The sequence below is a fragment of the Nicotiana tabacum genome, chromosome 6 (genome assembly GCF_000715075.1).
Source record: "Nicotiana tabacum cultivar K326 chromosome 6, ASM71507v2, whole genome shotgun sequence".
NCBI lineage: Eukaryota > Viridiplantae > Streptophyta > Magnoliopsida > Solanales > Solanaceae > Nicotiana > Nicotiana tabacum.
In genome coordinates this window covers 170,892,036-170,913,299 of record NC_134085.1, presented here as the reverse complement: position 1 = coordinate 170,913,299, position 21,264 = coordinate 170,892,036, and the positions used below count along the sequence as shown (strand labels likewise).

The following is a 21,264-nucleotide window of genomic DNA, read 5'->3' as shown; positions in this document are numbered from 1 at the left end:
GCGTTCATCATCCAGCGCGTGTCTCACCTCAATATAGCATTACGATGTGCAATCCGGGGTTTCAAACCCTCAGGACATCATTTACAATCATCACTCACCTCGAACCGGATACATCTTTAGCTCGCGGCGCCTTTGCCCCTCGAATTGGCCTCCACGTGCGTCGAATCTATACAAAATCAGAACGAATACGTCAAAATATGTTATGGGAACAAAGCCCAATCAAAACAATCGAAAAATACTAAAATTCTCGAAATTAGCGAAAACCTGAGCCCCGAGCCAATGTCCAGAAATTCAGAAATTTTTACATCAACGGGTTCCTTATCTCCCCGCGAGTCTAACCATACCAAAATTATCCAAATCCCATCACATTTTGACCCTCAAATCCGTGATTCTATCCAGGAGGGGTTTCTAAACTTTTCCAACAAAATTTGCGGATTAAATGCCAAAACTAGTAATAAATTCAAGTTATCCAACCAAAATTGAGTTAAGAACACTTACCCCATAGTTCTCTCCGAAAATCTCTTGAAAAATCGCCTTACCCGAGCTCCAATTCGTCAAAAATGGAAAAGGGGAACGAAGTCCCATTTTTAGAACTTAACATTCTGCCCAGAACTTTTCTTCTTCATGTTCGCGTACTGTAGATCGCGTTCGCGAAGACCAATCTCCCAGACCCTTCGCGTTCGCGTTCCAGCTCTCGCGTTTGCGAAGGCCAATTACCCAGGCCCTTCGCGTTCGCGTAGGCCAAATGACCCCAGGACCAATTTTCCTTCTACGCATTCGCAATTACTCTCCCGCGTTCGCGTAGAACCTTAGCCCACTCCTTCACGTTCGCGACTCCCTCTTCGCGTTCGCGAAGAAGGAAACTAGATACCAGCAACCAGCAGTAACTTTTTACCCAAATTCGATCCGTTAACCACCCAAAACTCACCCGAGGCCCCCGGGACCTCAACCAAAAGCACCAACACATCCTAAAACATCATCCAAACTTGTTCTAATCATCAAAACACCTCAAATAACACCAAAACCATCAAATTACATCGAATTCAAGCGTAAGTTCTTCCAAAATTTCCGAAACACACATTTGATCAAAAATCCAACTAAATCATCTCCGAATGACCTGAAATTTTACACACATATCCCAAATCACCCTACGAAGTTACAACAACTCTCGAAATTCTATTCTGACCCTCGAATCAAAATCTCACCTATCAACCGGAATTCGCCAAAATACTAACTTCGCCAATTCAATCCTAATTCTACATCGGACCTCCAAAACTACTTTCGATCACACTCCTAAGTTACAAATTACCTCCCGGAGCTAACCAAACCTTCAGAATTCACATCCGAGTGCTCTAACTCATAAGTCAACGTCCAATTGACTTTTTCAATTTAAGCCTTCTTAAAAGAGACTAAGTGTCTCATTTCTTATCCAAACCACTCCAAACGCAGTCCAATCAACTCGGCCACATAAAACATGGATAACGAAGTATAAAGAAAGCATAAATGGAGAAAACAGAGCGGTAATTCATGAGATGACTGGTCGGGTCGTCACAGAGGTGGTCGAAGCTGAGTGTGATTTCCTCCTTGTAGTAAATCAAGTAAAAGGGACATTCGAAGTGAAAAAGGAACGAATGCAAAGGTATTTGGATAAATTACATCAAAATAGCAAGGTCGATGCTCTAGCTAACTTAGGGTCATCGGTTGATGATGATGAATTCAACTCAAGAACAATTGTACAACTCATGAATTTGGTAGTGTTAGAAGGCCATGCCGAAATAAACTCAACAAGTTTAACTTGGGATTGGAGAAACAAGTACATAGACTATTTGAAGATTGGGAAGTTACCCTTGGATCCCAAAGAATCGAGAGCTCTATGCACGAAGGTAACCAGGTTTAGCCTATCCGAAGGGACTTTGTTCAGAAGAACATTCGACAGCTCGCTCGCCATATGCTTGGGGCCGGGAGATACCAAATATGGCTTGAGAGAAGTTCACAAAGGCACCTACGAAAACCATTCGGGGGCAGAATCTTTAGTTCGGATGATAATCAGGGCCGGACATTACTGGATCGACATGGAGAAAGATGCAAAGGACTTTGTACGAAGATGCAACAGTTGTCAAATGCATGCATCGATGATGGACATCAACCCGAAGAGCTACTCCATTCGGTCTTGTCCCCATAGCCGTTCATGTAATGGGCAATGGACATCATCGTTCTCCTGCCTGGGCACTTGGTAAGGCTCAATTCATACTGTTTATGACCGATTATTTTTCTAAATGGGTCGAAGCTCAAGCATCAAGAAATTTTGGGAAAAAGAAGTCATTGATTTTATTTGGGACCACATAATATACCAGTTCGGGATACCGGCCGAGATCGTGAGTGATAACGAAAAGCAATTCATCGGCAGCAAGGTAAATATATTTTTCGAAGACCACAAGATGAAAAGATACTACCATACCCTATCACCCTAGTGGGAAAATACAAGTAGAGTCTACAAACAAGACCATACTCGAAAACTTGTAAAAGAGGTTGATCGATGCCAAAGGGAATGGAAGGAAATTCTGCCCGAAGTCTTGTGGGCGTACCATACAACTTCAAAATCTAGTACCGGGGCCACCCCATTTTCATTGGTCTACGATGCCGAAGAACTAATACCGGTCGTAATAGGGGAACCAAGCCTCAGATTCTGATATGCGACCGAAAAATCAAACGATAAGGCCATGAGCATGATCTTAGAACTATAGGATGAAAGGCGCGAGGCCGCCCTAGTCCAGTTGGCTGCCCAGAATTACAGATAAAAAGGTATTACAACCGAAAATCCAACCTCCGCTACTTCAAGATTGGGGACTTGGTGTTAAGAAAAGTAACACTGCACACCCGGAACCCGAACAAGAGAAAGCTAGGGCCGAATTGGGAAGGACTATATCGAGTCATCGGAATTACCAGCAAAGGCTCGAACAAACTGGAGGCAGGAAACAGTCCGCAGCTACCAAATAACTAGAACGTGACGCACTTAAAGGGGTACTACTGTGAGCACGTGATTTTTGTTTCGCACGACAATCGCTCCAAAAAGAAATAAAAAATAATAATTGGCCCTGCTGTACAATTTTTGGATTTCTGTGCGGCACCTTGTTGATTTATTTGTGACTTCGGCCCATTTTTTTTTTACTTTATTAAAATAAAATTCAAAAAAAATGTGTCCTGCATAATTCGAACCGTAATCCGGTCGTTAAATAGAAAATCATGAATAGGCATCTTCGTCCGTGATCTTATTTTGTTTGACTTTACCTGTTTTGAAATATTTTAGTGTGTGTGCAAATAATTGTATTGAGTGTGTATTTAATTTTAATTTGATTTTTTGGCTTAGTTTTGTTTTAAAATAAATAAGAAAAAGGAAATAAATAAAAAAAAAATATATATATATAGAAAGGACCCCTTCCCTTCCGGACTTGGGCCAATTTTAACAAAATTGGCCCAAACAAACAGCCCAAAACCCAGGCCTGCCCGGTCCAGACCACCTGATGCCCAGAGAATCCAAACGACGTCGTTTTGGTACAGGTTGATCTGGGCCGTTGATCTCAAATTGATCAACGGCCAAGATCAATTCCCCATAACCCACCAATAAACCCGACCCGGCTCACCCGGACCGACCCCAACCCTTTACCCTTGAAACGACACCGTTCCACTTAAGCTATCAGATCCAGACCGTAGATCTAGATTGATCTAACGGTCGAGATCAATCCACCCATTAACTATATAAGACCATAATCTTACCCTGCCCCCCTATCTGAACCCCAGCCTTCGTCTCCAAACAAACAGCCCTAAAACCCTAGCCGCCCTTGCGTACTTTCGCCATGAAAGCCGGCGGCATGGATGCCGGTGACCTTGCCCTGAACACCATAGAACCCCCTCACCACCCTGAACATAGACCTGTTAACCGTTTAGTTCGAATCACCCTCCAGGTCCTCGAATCTTCATTTGAAGATTCGAGTCAAAACTCGATCTACACCAACCAACCCCAGCTTCACACCAGACACTCCCCAGGCCCTCCTCGTGACCAAACCATACTTGGTTTGGTCCGAATCTGATCAGGGAAGCCTGAATCCCAGATCTAAGTTTTGAAAGTTTTGTGTTCCTTCATCACTGGCCCATGCCAGTCCGAGCCAAAGAGATTAAGGTCTAATGGACCTTAATCGAAGTGTTTCTCATCTGAGAAACACTTCGATTAAAGTCCGTTCAGCCTTAAGAAAGGTCTGTCCAAATCCGGGTTCAAACTTTTAACTTTTCAAGTTTAAGGTGAGTCTGCTTCCTTTTCCTTTATTTGTTTTTAGTCCGTGTGATTTGTTTTAAAAGACTGTTCATATTTGTTTTAATTTTATCAACTTTTGTTTGTCCACTTTGTTTGAACCTCTGTGTTTGTCTGAATCTCTCCCCTCCTATTCTGATAAGGCCTGTGTATTGGTTGTATTCCAAATTTGTACTGACTAACTGATTCTTCGAAGTACAATTCTGTTTTAATCAGTATAAGTCGAGTCATGTGTCCCATACTTCTGAATGTCTGATTTTTGGCTACGATTGTGTATGTTAATGCTAATATAGTCGAGTCGACATGAGTCGTCAATTAGTTTCAACTGTCTGAGCATAGTAAATCGATTTGCTTCTGTTGAACATTTGTTGAATCAATTAAGAACCAATTTTGTTTACTTATAGCTGTTGATTTGGATCAGTAATGTAAAAGGGATGTTTGGTTTAAATGCTGAATTGGAAGGCATGTGCACTCGTGCACAGCATGTACATTGGTGCAACCCATGTGCTTTGTGCACAGCATGTGGCCTGCATAAAGGTCTTTGTTAAGTTTTAAACAATTTGACAGCATATGCTGTCAGATACATTCTACTGCCCATGTCTGGCTTTAGTTTAAAGGAGTATTTAAACCTTTTAAAAGTGAAATCTGTCAGGGAATGTTGATGGGGTTTAATACTTAATTAGCTAAAGTTGGAATTGAAAATGGAGGGCACACGGGAAGGGTACTGTGATAGCCCAAACAGGCTGTTAAAAAAAAAGGTGAAGGAAGGCTTATAAAAGGGATAGAAATAGAGGAGGGGAGAGGATCTGAGAGGAGATACACAGAGAGGGGGGATTGAGAGATAGAAATACACACACACACACAAAAAAAGGATAGACAGAATCAAAGGGAAAAGGAAAAACACACTGTGAGGAATTTTAAAAGAGAGAGCTGATAGAGATACACAGAAAAGCATACAGAGATAGAGAGAGACACTGGGAGGGAACATCTGAGAGTTCAAATTCTGAAAACAGAAACTGGAAAAGTTTTCTCTTTGATAATCCAAATAGATTTCAAATTGAAGACTAACATTAGAACTTGAAAAGAAAGGAGATAGGGAAAGGGATATCACAAAATCAGGAATTGTCTTCTCCCTACTGTTTGTTCGATTCTCATTTGGTTCAAACTGTCCAAGTTAGTCCTGTTTTCCCTTCAAGTGTCAGTTAAGTCTATTGTTTGGATTTGTGTTGTTGGCTTCTCCTGGAATTGGATTGCTTGATTTTCTGACTCCGTTACTACTGGGAATTGGTCTCGTTCTGCCTCTCCTCCATTGGCTTTATTGGTCTCTTGCACTGGGATTTCTGTTCTATTTGGTACCTGCTGTTACTGCTGTTGTTTGGTATCGCTTCTATTGCCCTACTGACCCCTTGCTTCTCCTGTTGTATCCAATATCCAGGTACATACTAAGACTCGCATTTGATGTAACAATGAAAGCATGAATCAAAAGATTTGAAGGAGTTATAATCACCTGTTGTATTGCTTACGAATTGCTTTTTTTTAATGTTGTTAAGATATGCAGTTTCTTGGTCTGTTAGCCTAATAGAGACACATTAGTAAGGTTGTACTTAATTAAAGTTTATGCCCATCTAAAGCTGTGACATTTTATTCGTTTAGTAGTACATAAGATGTAAATACAATCCATGAAATGTGCAGCCATTTTAATACAATTGCTGACTCAAACTCGCCATTTCAACATGTTTCGAATATGTAGGGGCAAATGTTTGTTTAGATCTAGCTAAAGACAATGCAGTTTCAAACTCTTGAGTTTCAGTTTGTGTGAAGCAGTTTATAGGATGAGTTTAAAATACCATTAGTCGCATTTCCTAACAAGCAATTTTAATTAATCTTGGCTGAATAAGTTAAAGTTAGGGAGCTCTTGTAACAGTCATAGAATTTCATCAATCCCATATACGTTTCTTTATCAAGTTCAAAGCATGTTTTCATGAGATACAATGTTTCTTTATTCCGTAAATAATTAATCGGATGATTAGCTAAAATCTGGATTTGGGCCAAACACATAGTTAAAAATAGCACGCATCTTTTCTTCTATTTTTAAGAGATAAATACATTAGAAATGTAATCGCTTTAGGATGTTTCTTCTAAAATAATGAGACGAGCCTCGCCAAATGAGATGTAAATCGCGGGGCCCTCAATAAATAACCATGATAATTATCTAGAATTCAGGATAGGCCATTTAATAAATTTCATGGCCTTCCACAAATAATAACGCGCTAGACCCCCTTAGGCGCCCTTAATAAATTACACTATTAAACTTGGGTGCACATTGATGTGACCCGAATCCAAGTCTCAACGGAGTCGAAATGTGTTAACAACTACGGGCGCATTGACTGTGACGTGTGATAATAATAAAAGCGGTTTGAACTTAATAAAAAGCACATAAGTCACAATATGTATTCAAATCAGATATTTGGCCATTATAACAATTTAAGCGACCGTGCTAGAACCACGGGATTCGAGGGTGCCTAACACCTTCCCTCGGGTCAACAGAATTCCTTACTTAGAATTTCTGGTTCGCAGACTTCATTTGGAAAAGTCGAAAATTTCCTCGATTTGGGATTCAAGATAAACCGGTGACTTGGGACACCAAAAGCCAAACCTTTCCCAAGTGGCGACTCTGAATTAAATAAATAATCCCATTTCGAATATTGTCACTTAAATTGGAAAAACTCCACCCGCGCATCTTACCCCTCGGGGCGGGGCACGCAAAAAGGAGGTGTGACAACTACTATTAAGGTACGATCTAATTTACCTTTTTATAATATTATGAGTCGGCCTAACTCTTGCAGGCAACAACCAAAGGAGAATATGATTATTAGGTCTGAAAGCACGCGTTTCACTCTTTTTCCGTTGAACTGGTTTTGTCCCAAATGGATTTTTTACCGAGGCAACAATAAATTGTGCTAACTTAGATTTGAAGACACGTTTTAAGCTAGAGTCAATAGTCGCATCAACAGTATCCAAGCCCTCTCAAGATAGACCTCGAATACTAGGGGCCATCATCATCAGGTTAAGATTCCTTAGCAAGGAAAGAACAAAACTTTGTACTTGAACAACTTAGGCTCGATAGTTAGGATTTATTGTAAGGGACAAATGGCCAAGTGAACCGTGCCCGCGTAGGCCACTTTAGCCATGATACAACCTTTTACACGCTTTCAATCATGTACTTTACACACAAAAAATGAAAGAAAATTTCCACCTTGCTATTACATATTTTTGCATCTTAAAGCATTGAGCCTAAGGGCTATCCCTATTCGCGGACTATCTAGCCCAGGGGCAACCCCAACTCGGGGAATGTTGTCCGAAATAAGTTCGGGCAACTCGGGCTACCAAATCCCAGAGGCGCAAAACCTAATACGTAGTGTCTAAACACAAAAGGCTACGGCCACACGAACGGCCACAACCTAAACACGAAAGGCTACGGTCACACAAACGGCTCGGAGACGTCCGAAGCCCATATTCAAAGCATAAGGCCTTCATAAAAATTCAAAACCTGCTAAAAGGTTACCTTTGGCAAAAGTATCATCTAAAAATACTTAAGCATCTTGAGAAAACTTCAGGTGACTCCGAATTTTCAAAGCCTCGAGCAACACTACAAGAAAAAAACTTTTTAGGGACCAACATTTAGCGACGAGGTATGAGTCTGGTCCCTAGAAGTACACTAGTAAGGACGAGAATACTACTGATCCTTAAATCTCTAATTTTTTAATAAAAATATTAAATAGAAATAAAATTTGTTATAATGTACGGCCCTTAATTATAAAAATTTACCGGGAGAAAGTGGTGCCATACGAAAATTGGAATAAAATATTATAAAATTTACTTTAAAAACTCTAACTTTTATCAAACCTAAATCTACCATCAAGTCTCATCTCCCTCACTCCCCATAGAAGTAAAAACCCTAAATCTCCAAAATTTCCATATTTCTCTCAAAGGCATTTTCTTGGTATGTTAAGAAGTATTTTTCTTTAAATTCTCTTACTATAGGTTTGCTAATCTCATATTTTGCAGATTTGGGGAAAATATCAAGTTGAAAACCTGCTACCCATCTTACCACAAGTAAGCACACTTTCTTTCTCTATATATCTTCTGGGTTAACTTTTGTTTATTATTTCTCAACAACCCATTTTTGCAGGTTTGTGAAATTTTTATTTTTTAAATTTTTTATTGGAGAAATTGGTTGCTAGTCAGCAAATATTTTTACAATTAATTTCTTTTCTACATTATATTTGCTTGGGTGTCCTTTTGTGAATTGTTTGTAAAAGCCTATCCTTTGTTTGGTTTTTTTTCCTTCAAATTTCTTCTTCCTCTGCTATATTCTCCGTTCTTATATTTGAAACTTACGCTTAGAAGAATTTTTAGTTTTATTCAAATTGGAGTAAGGATTTGTCTGCAATTGTTTATGTTCCACAAAAATTTTGATCTTTACTTCATTTTGTTTAGATTTTTTGTGAGTGTATTTCTATGTTTCAGTCCCTTTTTAGTAGAAACTTAGTATTAGATTTTAGAGAATCTTTTTCTTTTAACAGTAAATATTTGAATAAAAATATATGATGCCTAGTGTTGTGCTTCTCTTTTAAGTGGAATGATGTGTTCTATCTTGTTTGCTATCCTAGATGAAAAGTTTTATTACTGTTGCAAATGCTATTGCTGGTACTAGTAAAATCTCTCTTGCAACTTGTGTGTTCCTTGGCATAAAAGTTGTGTTTTAGCTGCAACTAATAGTGAGACTACTGCAACTAGTCTCAACTAGTAAATGTCACTATTACAACTTATAAGACTTCTCTCAATGGGTGAACATCTATTAATTAGACTACGATAACTAGTAAGATCATCTTAATATAATTTGTAGTTGTTGGCTTACATTTGTATTTTAGCTTTTCATAGTAAGTGCTATATTAAATTTTTGGTCTTTATTGGATTGAAGAGGTACAAATTGCTTAATGTGTTAGTAAGTTTCAAAACTTGTTTAATATAATATTTAGCTAGTTTTTCTCGACTTCTCTAACTTTTAGTGAGCTTGTCTAGAATGCATTGGTTTACTTTTAGAATTCTTGACTGTAGTTTTTTATTGTATTCAACTTCTGGAGTATTTGTGGCTCATTTATAAGCAAACAAAGTGAGAACTAGAAATTTTATTTTCTATCAACCCTTTTTTAGTTTTAATTTTGTAAATTCAGTTAATAATTGTTAACTCTAGCTAATTGTTCTGATAGGAATGTACTCCTAATGGACCAGAGAAATTGTTAAGGAGTAATAAGTACACTAGTTGATGAGTGTTAAATAGAAAAATTGTGTGTTATGTCTATTTTGACAGTTAATTTGTATCTTATCTCATTCTAATGATATACTTTTAGTTTATTTTCTAAAATGTATCAGTTTTTCTGGATAATTAATCTCAACTTCTTATGGCTCAAGATACTTTGTTTCTTACAAAAAATTATATTACAGTTATATAATTTTTCCTAAAGGTTATGTGTATCCTACAGTACTTTCATTATCCTATATTTCTTTTCTAATTTGATTCTTATGTAACCTCCAAGGTTATGGCACCTAGTAAGAAGTGGATGCAACTTGTTGATAATCGACTTGATGAAGCCTACTTAAATGGGGTGCAAAGTTTTTTGGATTACGCTTTTAAAAGAACAGGAGAAATGTGTGAAATACCATGTCCATGTATCAAATGTTGTAACACAACTTTAGAAACACGTGAGATTGTAGATGCACATTTGAAAGTATATGGAATAATTTAAAATTATACTTTTTAGCATCATCATGGAGAAGTTTTTGGTGAGCCACAATCAGAATGTGAAGATGAAGATGAGGATGACAATGAAGCAGAGGAGTGTGAGAGCGATGATGAAATATGAGAAATATTGAGTGATTTATATCCTAATATTGATGGAGGCACTACGGACATTGGTTATGATGACTTACATAAAGAAGAACCGAATATCGAAGCAAAATTTTTTTACGGTTTATTGAAGGGTTTTGAGCAACAACTATATCAGAATTCTAAATGTTCAAAGCTTTCTACTTTGATTAAATTACTTCACATAAAAAGTATTGGTCGTTAGAGTAATGAGTCATTTACAATGTTATTAAAAACGTTAAAGGATGAGTTATTGCCAGATGGAGCTCATTTGTCAGGTTCATATTATGAGGCAAAGAAGGTAATTCGAGATCTTGGGCTTTCTTACCAAATGAATGATGCTTGTAAAAACAATTGCATGTTATATATGAAGGAGGATAAACTGCTTGAATCGTGCAAAGTTTGTGGCGCGTCCAGATGGAAATTGGATAATGTCACGACCCAAAAATCCCTTCGAATGAGTCGTGATGACACCTAGTCTCTGAACTAGGTAAGCCTAATATTTACTAAAATAACATTGATATTTATTAACTTCGAATGAAATTTCTCTAAACAATTTACAATTCCCAAAATCGGTAGTACAAGTCATAAGCTTTTTTAAGAGTAGTTATACAAAATAAATACATCACTGTTCTGAACAAAAGGAACATATGGAAATAAGTACAATTGAAGGTGACTCCGAGGACCGCGAACGCTGCAGCAAGTTTACCTTGGGTCTCCACCGCAACGAACAACTACTATCGATCAAATACCTGAATCTGTACAAAAAATATACAGAAGTGTAGTATCAGCACAACTGACCCCATGTGCTGATAAGTGCCTAGCCTAACCTCAGCGAAATAGTGACGAGGCTAGGACCAGACTACCAAATAAATCTGTACAATATAGCGTACAAAATAATAGAAAGAAGATAACAATGATGGCAACAATGATCAACCAGTGATATAAATAGCAGGCAACAAGAACACCATAAATGCTTCTCAACAAATAATAAATACAAGTACAATCAATTATCGATTCGTTCAAATATAAATCTTTCGCCTATAAATCCTTCAAGTAATAATCTCTAAGATAATATATTTTTCAATAAATATATTTCCTTCAAATAAGTATCTTCCAAGTAAGCATCTTTCGAATATAATTCTTTCGAGTAAAGGTAACCTTGTGACGCCTCATTTCATAATCATAAATAATATAGGTCTCAGCCCACTTTCATATTTTCACGGCACCTTGTGCCCACATATTTCTATCTCATATTGCACAACAATATCCTCATATTACTCAGTTCATAGGTTCTATAACCCAATACAATTAAGAATGTTTAAGGAGCCTAATTCACTTAACATAAAGTAGTGTACAACTCTCAACCCAAATAGGAAATCAATCAGAAAAGATGAAGTTATTTTTAGAAATCATTTGATAAAGAAAATACCCCTTTCAATTAAAGTACAATATCGAATGAATTATTACCTTTAATACAAGAAATCAATAAATCAAAACATAGAAGAAATTCCTTTTTAAGTAAAGTACAACTTCAAATGGTTTAAGGAAAATTTAGCTCAGAAATCAATTGAGTTAAAAATGTGACAATTGTTGAAATTTGAAGTATTGAATATATAAAAAAAATAGGGCGAGGTATTTTCAACACTATGGGTTCCCACACAAAGGATCACAGCCGTAAAAGAATCTAAACCATTAAAACATTTGAATTGATAACAACAATTACAATGGAGACAAAATATCACAGAAGGAGTACAGCTCAACATAGAGATAACAACCGGGGATCTCCCATGATACCATCCTGTAGTCCCCAAATATAAATCTCCAGTGGATCTCCCAGGTGCAGTCCCGTAGTACAACTCATAATGCGAGAGGATCTACCGGAAAACCCGATCCGCAGTTCCAAATGTAAATACCCAGTACTGGGGGAATCTACTGGGTGCATTCCTATAGTTCCATATAACTGTGCAGGGGGTCTCCCGGGAATCTAACTCGTAGTCCCAAAGTAAATGAGCTGGGGGATCTCCTGGGAATCTAACTCGTAGTCCCAAAGTAAATGTGAAGGGGGATCTCCCGGGAATCTAACCCGTAGTCCCAAAGTAAACAGACAAGGGGGAGCTACCGGAATCCCACATCCGTAGTCCCAAAATAAATACATAACGTAAACAACAGAATCAATAGTTACATCACAACCGAAGGATCGAATATCACCGCAATATATATAACAACAACAAATGACAATAATACAAGGTATGACAAGTAAATCAACTCAGGGGCTGTAAATCACGAGAAAATGGTAGAACCGGCTCAAGGGAATAACCACAGAAAAAAATGCTGGCATAAAGAAAACAGTTCAATAACGGGAAAACTAACACGTAGCAACGATTCCACAATATACAAGTCAATAATAAGGAAATCAACACGAGTCAAGTAGTTATGAAAATATAACATAACAATATGTGAGGCGAAACTTTTTAGGTAAGTCAAATAGGAGTCACATTAATCAAAGTATAAGACTCACGGGCATACTTGACACCAACGCATAGATACTCGTCACCATGCCTATACGTCATACACGACAAATAACACATAACAATTATGACACAACTCCTAATCCCTCAAGCTAAGGTTAGATCAAACATTTACCTTTTTGAAGTTAGGCCAATATTCCAAAATAGCCTTTTTGCTTGAATTGACCTCCAAGAGGCTCAAATCTATCCAAATTAATTGTATAACTCTATTAAAATATATCAAAAATAATTCCGGATAATAAAATATTGACTTAAAAATTCACATTAAAAAGTTAACCAAAAGTCAACGGGGGACACGCCTCTCGGAACCTAACTTGATTTTCATGAAATCCGAACAACTATTCCAATACGAGTTCAACCATACCAATTTTATCAATTTCCGACATCGGATTGTTCTTCAGATCTCAAAAATTTATTTTAGAAGTTTCTATAATTTTTCTCCAAATTTTCACCCCAAATCACGAATCAAAAGATGAATTCAATAATAGATTCATGTATTCTAGCCAAATCCGAGTTAGAATCACTTACCCCGATGAATTTCTTGAAAAACCTTCCAAAAATTGCCAAAATCCGAGCTCTCTAGGTCAAAATATGAAATAAAACCATAAACCTCGTATTTATAGTTCACCTCCCGGATTCCACCAATGCTGACCGCACAAAATCGACCGTTGACCGCGGTGGAGCACCGCTGACCGCACAAAATCGAATGTTGCCCGCGGTGGATTTGACTGCAGTGACAGTCTTTGGTATTTTGGACATAAATTTCGCTACAGATATCCAAATGTCTATTATAATATGTTTCTGAAAACTCGATTCCAAGATCTACATTTGTCTTTTTTGAATCATCCCCAAATCGTTGTAGATTAAAAGATATGTGCTTTCGAAGTCTTACCAGTGATCCTGCTGACCATTTTTAGTGTGCGGCTACACACCATTTTGTGCAGTCCGCACAAAATGGTATGCGATCCGCACTCCCCTCTGTGGTACAAAATTTTGGTGTGGTACACACTTCCAAAAGTGCCAGAACCATCTTAGAGTTCCGAAATGTCCAAACTCGCTCAAAATTCACTCCGAAACTCATCCGAGGCCCCTGGGACTTCAACCAAATGTACCAACATATCCCATAACATCACAAAAATTTAGTCGAGCCTTCGAATTACTCAAAATAATACCAAAACACCAAATCCACCTCGGGTTCAAGCCTAAGGACTTAGAAACATTCAAATTTCACAAACAACACCGAAATTTATCAAATCAAGTCCTATTGACCCCAAATTTTGCACACAAGTCATAAATGACATAATGGAGCTATTCCAACTTATTGAGTCAGATTTTGATCTCGATTTCAAAAAGTCAACCCCTCCATCAAACTTCCAAACCGCGACTTCTCATTTTCGCCATTTCAAGCCTAATTAAACTTCAAACTTCCAAATAATTTTCTAGGCATGCTCCTAAATCCATTATTACCATACAAAGCTATTGGAATCATCAAAAGTCCATTCCGGATTCGTTTACTCATATTTCACCTTCCGGTCAATTTAATTCAACTTAAGCTCTCTTCTTGGGGACTAAGTGTCTCAATTCCTTTCAAAAACCTTTCCGAACCCGAACCAATTTTTCCGGAAAGTTACACAAGAACCGTGAAGCATGAATTTAGCAGTATATGTAGAGACGAGGTTGTACTTATTCAAAATGACCGGTCGGGTCATTACAGATAAACATAGCGGGAAAACAAGGAATATAAATGGTAAAAAGATAGCATCAAATACTTTACGCTATTTTCTATTAAAACCTAGGCCTCAGGGGTTGTTCATGTCGACATCTTCTCTAATGATATGGAATCAAGATAAAAGAGTTGATGATGGAACGATGAGGCACCCAGCTGATTCATTGCCTCCATCTACTGATAGTCTATTGTCTGTATCTACAAATAAAAACTCATTTGTTCCTAGAAAAGAGCAGATGCAAACTGAGACTCCATTTTCTCCACCCACTGATCAAGTAATGCAAACAGTTGAAACATGTATAGTTTGACAATTCTATGATTATAAATTTACTTGGGACATACAATAGTTTTAGATATTACTAAATCGTGCAATGTAGGTTCAGGTACTACTGAAAAGCCAAAAAAAGTTCGAGGAAGGAACAAGTGCAAAGAAGTTGCATCACTTGAAGTTGGAGATAAGTTGAAAGTAACTTTTACAATAATCGAATTGTTGAAAAAAATAGCACTCTATTTTCTAGGAACTTGGGAATAATAGTTCGTGATTGTAATATGTGTCCGTTGGGAGTATCATCATGGGATAATGTTAAAGAGGAAAAACTAAATCACATGTGGACAGCTATTGAGGTAACAAATGCGTCCAATTTGCTTATAAGCTATTTGCTACAACTCAAAATACATTTTTAGAACCTTACAATTTTCTTTTGCTAAAATAGTTTTATGATTTTCTTTTCTATGTTCTATCAATCATGAAAGTTTTATCATTTCTTTGCTAAAGTTCTTATGATATGTTTAATTTACTGCATGATAAATTTTTGAGAGCGATGACCTAGATATTCATCGCAATCATATTTTGGGATAGATGAAAGAATTGTGGAACAAATAGAGAGGACAATTGCATGCAAAGTATGTGAGGGGTAAACCAATTCAAGAGTCTCTAAAGAATATACCAAAGTGGGTAGACAAAAAACAATGGGAGTAGTTGGTAAACGAATATTTTTGTACAGAACGTTTTCAGGCAAAAAGCAATAGGAATGCAGCAAACAAAGCTAAGTTGAAGATGCCTCATCATATCGGTAGCAAGCCTATTGTAGAAATTATTTATCAAAAGATATTATAATATCTTCTCTTTTTGTTTTTCAAATATTAAGGAGGCATTATTTGACATTTTTACTTTAATGTGAATGGCGGAAAGGATGGCAATCTACCAGATTTTGCAACTATTTTTTTTGAGACTCGCAAGAAGAACAACAAGCTTGTTGAATCTGAGATAATTATAAAACATGTGCGTTTCATCAATTAAACATGTAAAACTTTTAGTTGTTGGTTCTAATGGGAATTTTTCTTTATATATTTTGAAGGCTCAAATCCAAGAATTGGTGCAGTCCGAACCATCTCTTCCTAATATAGAAATAGTGGAAAAATACTTTGGACCTCAAACTCGTAATCATATATTTGGCTTTGGGGGTGGAGTAAAAGCAAAAGGCTTAAAAGATGGTGGTTCCTCGAAGGCCGAATAAAGATTTGAGTTACGTTCAGCTCTAGAGCAAAACCAATCATTGAAGGATCGATTGTCTACGGTAGAAAATGAGGTGAAAGAACATAAGGAAATAAAACATTTTTTCTTGAGCCAACAGTCTAATGTCCAGCCTCCGATGGCTAACCACGCTAATGTCCAGCCTTCGGCATCGCCATACCAGGATAATGACCATTGATGAACATACCAAGTTAGTAACAACTTACTCATTTCAAATATTTTTTTAGTTAGTAAATATTTGAATGCAATACCTGATGTCTAGCATCGTTCTTCACATGATTTTCTACCATATGTAGTTTAATTTCATTATAGTTATTTAACTTACAAGTTAAGAGGGGGAAATGATCCGTAGAACACTATACCTATGCTATATAGAACATTATTAGTAGCAAACTTCATGATAAATGAAAATGATACACTGTGAATACAACATGTTCAAAGATAATGAATGCAAATAGAGAAAAATTAAAAGTTTATAGTGGATTGATGTGTTCTATCTTGTTGTAAAACTGTCCTAGATGAAATGTTATATTGCTCATTGCAGTGTGCTTATGATTCACACGATTTTCTACCATATGTAGTTTAATTTCATTGTAGTTATTTAACTTACAAGTTAAGAGGGGAAAAAAATGATCCATAGAACATTATACCTATGCTATACAGAACATTATTACTAACAAACTTCATGACAAATGAAAACGATACACTGTGAATACAACATGTTCATAGATAATGAATGCAAATAGAGGAAAACTAAAAGTTTATAGTGGATTAATGTGTTCTATCTTGTTGTAAAACTATCCTAGATGAAATGTTGTATTGCTCACTGCAGTGTGCTTATGATTCACACGATTTTCTATCATATGTATTTTAATTTCATTGTAGTTATTTAACTTACAAGTTAAGAGGGGGAAAATGATCCATAGAACACTATGCCTATGCTATACAGAACATTATTACTAGCAAACTTCATGACAAATGAAAAAGATACACTGTGAATACAACATGTTCAAAGATAATGAATGCAAATAGAGGAAAATTAAAAGTTTATCATACCTACTCCAGTCACTACATTAAACTAAAATGGCTTCTTCTCCTCTCTGTATAGGCTGCATAATCATAGTGATACAGATGACTACTCAAGATTTCCTACTTTCTTGTACCTATCTTTCTTACTTCTCTAACAGTGAATTTAAGCATCAAAGAGAATTTCACTTCTGACCTCCTCCAATAGATAGAAAATAGACGAAGCATGGTAAAAGAGTGAAAGTATAAGTGTACTCAGTCCCTGAGGAAAGGGCTAGTTAAAGAACAATCCTAGTACACATGTTGGGATCTAATTAATAAATATTCAGATAAACACACTACAGTGAGCGTTAGGTCCTGTTTTTACATGTTTAGCGATACAAGAAACTTCCACAATTGCTGTGATAAGAGCTTTTGATACGTTACCCGCAAGTGCATCATTTCTGCATGAATACCTACCAAGTTAAATGCATAAAAGCTATCAAACTTCAGTAAAAATAAAATATTTCCTTATAGCTTTACTGCTTGATGTTTCAGATGTGCCTTGTGTAAATATACACTATTGTTTAGATTTTCATTAAGTACATATAAATTATTGTCTAGATGTTCAACTTGAAACAAAATTTGTAGTTCTTGGTTGAGGATTATCCTTTTAGGTTTTCATAAATGACACGACGTTTATATAACACAGTTTTTCTAATTCATTTTTGTTTATATTCATGCAGCCTCGTTTACATAGCTATTTTATTTTTGAAGTGTATATATATTACACTTGGTGAATTTGGACACTTTTTCAGGTAAGAGGTCAAATTATTAATAGAGTAAAATTGAAAAAATTATTCAATATAATTTTCTAGTGATATATATAATTTCTTATTAAAAGATTTTTTTTGAATATTTTTATAGGTTTTGGAGGCTAAAGTTTACAAATCAAGATGCGGGTTTTGAAGACACACAATCAGTAGACTTTTGCTTTGCTAGGAATGTTGGACAAAATATCATGTTAAGTTCAGGGATGTTAGCTAGAAGTACTTTTGCTAAAGGATTGTCCAAAAAAATATTTCACCATGGTTGTACAGTGCCACTACATTTTTATCAGTAATTATTATATATGAAACCATATCTTTCATTATATTATCTTTTTGTGATTAAATTTTCTATTTGTAGAATGAATATATCTGATTTTAAAATTTATGAAAAACTAGAATTTTGGATCACCCATGCTTGGTCCTAAATAAGATTAAGGACCAGATCTTCTTGTCCTTAAAAGCATTTTACGATCGGTAAACTCGTCGCTAAATGTTTGAAGGCATTAAATATTATATGACATTGATTTGCAGTCTAGACCATATTTCTGGTCCCTAAAAGTATTTAAGGACCACATTCCAACTAGTCGTTAATACCGTTCAAGGACCAGTATTAGTCTGGTCGCCAAACACATTTAGAGACCAGATGTCAGACCCATCGTTAATAACCTTTAACGGCGGAGGATCTAGCGACCAATGACAGCCAGTTTTAACTGGTCGCTATAGATATTCTAGGACCAGAAATAAGCTTTTAGGGACCATTATTCTCGTCCCTAGAAGTCATTTTTCTTGTAGTGCAAGTAAAGTTGCATCTAACCCATGCTCTATTCGGACCTTCGAAAAAGCAAACAACTTACTACTACATTTGATTGTATGTTAAGGCATTAGAAATATTTGCAAGAATAGAAACATGAAAAGATGCTAAAAAAGTAGAGACTCGAAATTGCCAAAAAAGAGAAATTTTATATATTCCGAAATGTATTTACAAAGGCCCAACAAAAATGGCCTCAAAATAAAAAAAAATATATACACAACACAAAAACTAAAAAGTTCTAAGAATTCATGCCTGATCTTCATCGGGGCCCAATTCGTCGCCCGAACCTTCAGAGCCTTTGGAACCTCTGCACCTTCGGCTCGGAAAGTTTTGCCTCGACATCAAGATTTATGCCTCCTCGATCTCAACTGACAGGTCGAAACCTTAGGCATCGATCTCTTCGAGGGTCTCCCTTCGAGATAGCCGCATTATATATTCAGCATTGGTCTTCAGGCGGGCCTTGGCGGCTTCGACATTGGCCTTGTACTGGACAACCATGTCTTCGCCATTGGCGAAGGTTGTGTCCAACTTGGACTTTATTGCTTCATATTACTTTCCGAGGGCGTCTCATTCTGCTATAGTTGAGCTCAGTTGTGCTCGGAGATCGTCATTCAGCTAGGACCGCTTGTTAGCTTTCTCTTTCACCACCCGAAGTTAAAACTCTATTGATGCCTGCTTTGCCTGTGCGGTTTCCTTCTCCGCAGTCAGCCAGTCCATTTTACTTTTCCACCCTTCAGCCATGGCTTGGACCTCGTTCATTTCCACTCGGAGTTGGGCGATCAGGTCGATCTTCTACTGTACTTGCGAGGTTTGGTCGTTAGTCGCTATGACTAGTTGATCATTTGTAACTTCAAAGACCTTTACCTTTTTGATCAGGTTGGCATGTTCCCGCCTCAAGATCGAAGCTTCTTTCCGAGCCATATCCAACTCGACCTGAAAGTCCTTGATGGCCCTGTGTTGTTGTTCGCTGAGGAGTTTGTACATATCCCTTTTTTGGGCTTGCTCCTTGACCTCGAGCTCAAGTTGTTGACCTGGTACCGAAGGAAGCTCTCATGATGAAGTACTGAGGCCTGCAAAATGGCGAAAGACGTGAGAAATATCAAAACCTAAGTAAAGTTCAAAAAGACGGAATGATGCCTTACCATATTAAACGCCTACTGCACCTCATTGAAAAGGCACGACACGTTCACCTCATTCATTTTTGTCTGGCCCTCCTCGGTCAACAGGCATCGAAGGTAGCTGTCTATTCCCACGGGAATAAATAGAACACGAGCATCCTCTTAGACAATAAGAATAACCAATCTCTTCCGACTGGGGTCCACACTCGGAGCGGAGAACTAATTGATCAATTTTGGCCCGCCAGTTTCAGGTCACCTAGCCCGAAAAAATCTTCCAAAGTGAACAAGTCCACACCATCAAAGAAAGAGTGAAGGGGATCATTTGCACCATGAACTCCTTCATTGGACTTCTCTTTTCCTACTTGGGCCTCCTCGAGCATGGACTAGGTATAGGAGGGTGTCCACAAAATTTCTATCACACCGGGCGCTTCCTTCAAAGCGAAGTCGGCATCTCGGGGGGTCTCAGCCCCCGTCTCCACCCTACCTCTTGAGTGGGAGGAAGGCCGATCTCATGACTCACCCCCTCGGTTGTGGCATTCTCCCTAGAGAGGGTCGAACCGTGAGACATAAAAATATCGTCTTCTTTAGACTCATCCTTGAGCCGAAGAAGCGAATCTGAATTCGGTGCTCGGTAGTTGGAGCTCTTCTTTGGCTTACAAGCTACTCTTTTCTTTGGCTTTGTCTCAGAGATCAGGGAGACCGAAGCCTTTCTTTTCTTCTTCTTCTTCTTTTACCTTGCGGTAGCCCCGAGCCATCCCATGACGGAGGGATCAACATACAAGAACACGTTCTCATCCCTTTCCAAAAGCCTAAGTTCGGTGGTCTTAGGCAAACCTACAAAGGATAGAAGAAAGGTCAGTATGATGTAAGTTAAAAGTATAGTAATAACTATGCGGATGAGGACCTTACCATGAGAACAGGCCCTCATCGGCCCTTCCAAAGCTTGCGCCAAAAGCGCTCGGAGTACGACATCTGCATACAGATGCCTTCGATCCACTCCTTGAGCCGGGGGATAACATTTGGAACCCGAGCAACAGTTGCACAACCACAAACATGAATGATAAGAAAGAAAATGAAGAAAAATTGTTACTTAAGGGGAGGTTGCACTTACAAGATGCATTCCACTTCTTAGGGAATGGCATGAACTTGAGAGGAATCAAGTCTTCGGTCTTCACCCGAACAAAGCGTCCCTGCCAGTTTCGATCCCGGTTTTCATCAATACTCAAAAAGAGGGCCCTGGTGGTCAGACGAGTAAGCTTGATTAGTCCCCCTCGAAAAATTCGGGGACTGTACAGATGGAGTAGTTGGTCGATGGTGGAGCGACGAGACTCTATGTTATTCACAAAGTAGTGGAGGAGGATCACGATCCTCCATAGAGATGGGTGGATCTGCCCAAAGCTCACTTCATATCTCTTGCAAAAGTCCAAAATAACTGGGTCTACCGGGCTCAGCGTGAAGGGATAAGTGTAAACAC

The 21,264-nt window shown here is 37.7% G+C and overlaps 1 long non-coding RNA gene across 1 annotated transcript; it reads left to right on the top strand.

The window, feature by feature from the left end:
- The first annotated feature begins 8,171 nt into the window (after positions 1 to 8,171).
- LOC107804159 (uncharacterized) lies at positions 8,172 to 10,601 on the top strand. The gene is made up of 3 exons (XR_001652188.2): positions 8,172 to 8,309; positions 8,375 to 8,422; positions 9,907 to 10,601. It is a non-coding gene; the product is annotated as an uncharacterized LOC107804159 (long non-coding RNA).
- The last annotated feature ends 10,663 nt before the right edge of the window (positions 10,602 to 21,264 follow it).